Source organism: Rhincodon typus, unplaced genomic scaffold, assembly GCF_021869965.1.
Source record: "Rhincodon typus isolate 14 unplaced genomic scaffold, sRhiTyp1.1 hic_rhity00003037, whole genome shotgun sequence".
NCBI lineage: Eukaryota > Metazoa > Chordata > Chondrichthyes > Orectolobiformes > Rhincodontidae > Rhincodon > Rhincodon typus.
Window position 1 is genome coordinate 10,503 of NW_025968675.1, and position 5,896 is coordinate 16,398.

The 5,896-nt window shown below is 44.8% G+C and overlaps 1 long non-coding RNA gene across 1 annotated transcript in view; it reads right to left on the reverse strand.

Moving 5' to 3' along the window:
- LOC109927565 overlaps positions 1-4,373 on the reverse strand; it is an 8,243-nt gene extending 3,870 nt beyond the window's left edge. The window contains exons 1-2 of the long non-coding RNA XR_007261431.1: positions 3,001-4,373; positions 1,945-2,076 (exon numbers count right to left, since the gene is read on the reverse strand). This is a non-coding gene — a long non-coding RNA (uncharacterized LOC109927565). The remainder of the gene's footprint in view (positions 1-1,944; positions 2,077-3,000) is intronic.
- Positions 4,374-5,896: the final 1,523 nt, after the last annotated feature.

Genomic DNA, 5,896 nt, shown 5'->3' on the forward strand with positions numbered 1-5,896 from the left:
AGCAGCAGGTCTGAAGACTGGGAGCTGTTCAGATTTCAGCACAGGAGGTCTAAGGGATTGATTAAGAGGGGAAAAGTAAAGTGTAAGAATAAGCTTGCAGGGTACATACAAACTAATTGTAAAAACTCCTAAAAGTATATGACGAGAAGAACAGACTAACGAAAACAAATCCCTTATAATCAGAAACAGGGGAAGTTAATACGTGGAATAAAGAGATGGCAAACTGATTAACTACATATTTTGGTTTTGTTATGACAAAGGATGACACAAATAATATCCCTAAAATCCTGGGAACACATCAGAGGCAGGAACTGAAGGGTATCGGCATTAGTAGGGAAATGGTATTGGAGAAATCCATGAGATTAAAAGCCAACAAATCCCAGCACCTGGTAATCTACAGCCCAGAGTACTTAAAGTGGCCTGAGATACAATGGATACATTCTGAAACTAGGGGCCTGAATCTAAATAGAGGATATTGATGATCATCTTTCAAGATTTTCTCGACTCTGGAACAATTACGATGGATTGGAGGGTAACGAAGATAACCCCACTATTTAAAAGAAAGGTGGAGAGAAAATGTGGAATGACAGACCAGTTCGCCTAACACCGGAAAACAGCTACAGGATTGGACAGAGTCAGTCAGCATGAATTTACCAAAGGGAAATCATGCTGGACAAATCTGCTGGAATGTTTCAAGATTGAAGCATTTAGAGTTGATAAGGAGGCAGTTGACGTGGTTCACTTGGAATTTGAGAAGGCGTTTGAGAGGTCCCACAGAAGAGATTAGCATGTAAAGTTAAAGCACATGGGATTGGGTATTCACGGGGACACAGAACTGGCTGGTAGACAGAAACAGTGTCAAATAAACAGTCATTTCTTGTGCGCCAGCCAGTGACCAGTGTGGTACCTCAGGGGTCAGTGCCAAACCCCAGATATTCACACTATCCATTAGTGATTTAGACGAGGAAACTCGAATGGCATATCTGCAAGCTTGTAGGTGACATGAAGCTGGTTGGGACAGTGAACTTTGAACAACATGCGAATATGCTTCAGTGTGATTTGGAGTTGAGTGAGTGGGCAAAAATTCAAGGCAGATGAAGTATAATGTGTATAAGTTTGAGGTTATCCAGTTGGATTACAAAACTAGGAAATCACAAGTCACTGACAGTAAGCATGCAGGTGCTGTAGGAGGTGAAGAAAGCAAATGGTATTTTGAACTTCATAACGACAGGATTTGAGTGCAGGAGCAGGGATGTCTTGCTGAAATTGTACAGGATCTTAGTGAGACCACACCTGGGGTACTGTGTGCAGATTTGGAATCCTTATCTGAGGGAGGACGTTCTGACTATGGAGGCTATTCACAACAGTTCACCAGACTTATTCCGGGGATGGTAGGACTGACGTATGAGGACAGAATGGATTGGGTAGGATGAAATTCACTGGTGTTTAGAAGAATGAGGGAAGATCCCACGGAGACCAATAAAATTCTAACAGGACTAACATGGTAAATGCAGGAAGGATGATATCTATGGCCAGGGAGTCCAGAAACAGAGAGTCACAGTTTAAGGAAAAAGGACCGTTTAGGACTGAGACGAGGAAACATTTCTTTACACAGAGAGTGGTGACCCTGTGAAATTTGCTGTCACAGAAAGCAGTTAAGGTCAAAATATTGAATGTTTCCAAGAAGAAGAATATGTATAGTTGTGAGGGCTTAAAGGATCAAAGGGTATGGATCTGAAGTGGGAACAGGCTACTGAATTGAATGATCAGCCATAATCAAACTGATTAGCAGATCAGGATCAGAAGCTACAATGAACTACACATGTTCCTATTTTCTAAGTTTCTATTCTGATGAAGGTGGGATATAAGAACAAAATGATTATGACTGACACAGATATCAGCACAACCTTATCACTACTGGGTGAAAATCCTGTAACTCCTTACCAAACAGCAATTTGGGAGCATCTTCACCACGCGGACTGCAGCAGTTCAAGAAGATGCAGAGTGATTTTGGAAGCTTCTGGAGTGGCTGCTGTGTCTCTCGTTTTCTATCCAGTTGTCAAGTTGTTGAATGTTCTGAGAAAAACAACATAGTATGTAGGAAATGTCTTTGGAAGTTTGCTGATACTGGGGGAAGCGAGGGGTGGGATGGATGGGGAAGGGGAGCAATGAGAGAAATAATGGGCTGGGATTTGTGGTGGGGTGATGGGAGAAGAATAACCCCAATATCCAAACCACACGCCCCCACCCTGCTCGGTTCTCTCCCTCCACTCTGTGGTTTTTCTCCTCGCCTCTTTCACACTGGCAGCCAGCTCAGCGTCAAAGACGCGTGTGTGGACATTTTTCCATCAGTCTCGGTCACTTGCACATGCACAAGCATCTCCCAACAGCATACTGCACATACTCCTCAGTGAATGCAGCAATGATTAAAACCAATAACCTTTGTTTCCAGCCCCATTCGCACCAAAGACAGACATACAGAGAGTCACGGTATAAATTTTCAAAAATCAAAACAAAATTGACCAGATTACTTGAGCAGTTTCCATGATGCATTGCTTCACAGGTACACAGGATTGTCAAACCTTTATGCTGTCACATCAACAGCCAAACACCTTTTCTCAGAAAGCCCCAGTTCTAAAGAACTCTGGCACTTACTTCTATTTGACCATGTTCTCTCCCAGACTTGCTGGTACCAGTTCCCAGATACTGACTTCATTAATGACCAAAATAGTCTACAGAGTTTTGATCAAGAAACAACCTGCAATTAACTTCCAGGCCTGGCCTCAGAAACAAACTATAGCTTTTATATTCTTTTTTAACACAACTGCTGCTCACAGTCCAGAGGTTACTGTTCAGCTCTCAGATTCAAACCAAGAATGATTTTTAAAATCTCAGCAAAGGTTCTAATACAGTACACAGCAGAAAGACCTTTAACCAGTGACACAGACTGAGTGAGTGGGACACTACACATTGGAATTTTGCTTGAATGAGATCACTTACCATTGCTGCAATCAGATTCTGAAGTGGCTTGACAGGGTAAATGCTGACAGGATTTGCCCTCTCATTGGCTAGTCTCGGCTAGAAAGCATAGTCTCAGAATAATTTAAAGTTGAATTGCAGAGAGTTTTCATCTCAGAGGGCTGAGTGTCTTTGGAACTTCTTGCTACAGAGAGCTGACAGGGTAGAGTCTTTGTGTATTTTTAAGGCAGAGATAGGTAGATTCTTGATCAGTAGGGGAATTAAAGGTTACATGAAAAATGCTGGAAAAGTGGCCATCAGGAATGTCAGATCAGCCGCAATCCTATTTAATGGCAGAACAGGCACAAGGGACTAAATGGCCTACTCCTGTTCCTATTACATATGGTCTTCCAGTAGACTGTCGAAAGAGTCGTAACCAATTACACAGACTGAGTGAGTGTTCCAGTGAATTGACAGCGGAAAGAGCTTTAACATAGACTGAAATAAAAATCTCACCACAGACAGTTAACAGGAACTATATGGATGTTCTGTCCACTGAATTAGAATTTACCTGATCACCCAGCCAGGAGAGACTACAGATACCCACCCTATGGAGATACTGTGGAAATATCAGGACAATGACAGTGATACAGTTCCCCACCTGAGCTGGCCACCCAGTGGTGCAGTTACACCGGGGTCAGACCATTCCCGTGCTCCATGTGCAGGAAAGATTAAGACACCCAGCTGCTGAGACACCTGTAAACTTGTACGGGGTTACAGAGTTGGATTCTGGTGGGATTACTGCTTTTTATCACATCCAGCTTCATCTGACCTTCATATTGCACTTCTACCGCAGTAAACCCTCCCATCGGGACTAATAAAACAAAACTGCAAGGCCCCAGACGGAGACACTAGGACAGACTGGGGACGAAAGGAATAAGAGTGGCGGGGGGTGGGAGATGGAGCCGGGGGTGGGGCAACACAGGACCCCGCCGTCACTGCTACGTCACCACGCTAACCACGCCTGCGCACTTCCCACTAAACCAAGATGCGGAGGCGTCGGCGTTGGCCTGCGGCCTGTTTCAGGGAAGAAGTCTTAGGGTCTCAACAGCGAAACCGAAAAAGCGCTGTTTGGGACTTGAGACCTAAACTGGGCAATCATGCAACCCTCTTGCTGGCGTATAGCACCAACACTGCCCTCCTCTCTAACGTTTACTCACTGTTTGTGGATGTTATGGAGGAACATTTCATTCCTTCCATTGCTCCAGGCACGCACGCTCACAATCACAATTAGCTGTGCGCATGCTCCAGTAGCTTGCACGCCGGTTTGATGTCGTCTAACAACCAATAGCAACAAGCAAGGGACGGGACTGGAACACGGCACCGGAACTGCTTGTCCACTCAGAGGACAAAGGGCAGGGCAAGCCCCAGAAACACACATCGAGCGGATGGAAGGGGCGGGATAATCTTCCAACCAATCAGGGAGATACAGGGGCGGGACTGGAATTCGGGCGTCGATCGGCGAGGGAGGGGGGCGGGGTTAGTGCTCCAACCAATCAATGAACCAGAGGGCGGGTCTGACAAGTTGAACAGAGCATGGGCCGTAGGCGTGCTGCAGGCCAGTGGGAGAATGATTTCTTTCCATTCTTTTTACAGCGCATTCAATGGGAAGGATTTCCAGATCTTCAGTTCCAACCCGATATCACAGCAAGGTCTAACAGAGTCACCCTTTTTAGCAGCGTCGCAGTGTCATCGGTCTTTCGCCGTGCATGCAAGGTAAAATGTTTGTCTGCAGTGTCTGTGGGAAAAGATTTCTGCGATCGGTGTCACCGGAAAGGTTCGAAGAAATTCGAAACCGTGTGCAGAGCAGCCCCGGAGGATGTGCCTGGGTATCACAATTTAGGAAGGAGAGCCTGGACCTTCCTCGGGGTCAGCGCGGGTTTACTCCAATGATTCCTGGTTTTTATTATGAGCAACGGTTGCAGGAATCAGTCTTAGATTCATTATGACACAGAACGGAATAATTTAGCTCATTTCTTCAATACCAACTTTCTGTACAGAAATGCAATCTCTCAAATTTGCCTGCTCCCTGCCCAAAGTTTATTTCACTTAAATGCAGATCTAATTTTCTTTATGATGCCATTGATTCTCTTTGTTTCCACCCGTAAGGAGAGAGGACTGTATAGTTCCATTCATTCTGGGGGGCGGGAGGTGGGGGGATTATTCCCCTTGTATCTATTGCTGAATGGCTCAGTTTGGGAATGTATTAGCCGGAGATAAAAACTCCATCTGCCGGTCCTCAGCCCATTGACCCATTTGATCAAAATCTCTTTGTCATCAAGAAAGCGAATCAGCTGTATCCTTTATTATTACAAGAATTGAATGTAAATGTAAAGATATCGGCTTCATTTGTAAAGAGATTTGGTGAGATACGGGCGTAAATATGGGTGACTTTAATCTGCACATAAATTGAACAAATCAAATTAGTAGCAATATGACAGAGGAGGCATTCTTAGCATGTATATGGAACAGTTTTAAGAATCAACATAGTGAGGAAGCAACTAGGTATTGGGTAATGAGAAAGGAATTCTCATTAGGGTGGCATTGTGGCTCAGTGGTTAGCACTGTTGCCTCACAGCGCCAGGAACCTGGTTTCAATTCCAGCCTTGGGCGACTGTCTGTGTGGAGTTTGCACTTCTCCCCATGTCTGCGTGGGTGTCCTCTGGGCACTCTGGTTTCCTCCCACAGTCCAAAGATGTGCAGACTAACTGGATTATCCATGCTAAATTGCCAATAGTGTTCAGGGAGGTGTAGATTAGGGGATGGGTCTGGGTGGGAACTTCTGAGAGTCGGTGTAGACATGTTGGATCAAAGGGCCTGTTTCCACACTGTAGGGATTCTATGATCTATGAATAATTGATAATAATGTTGAGCATGG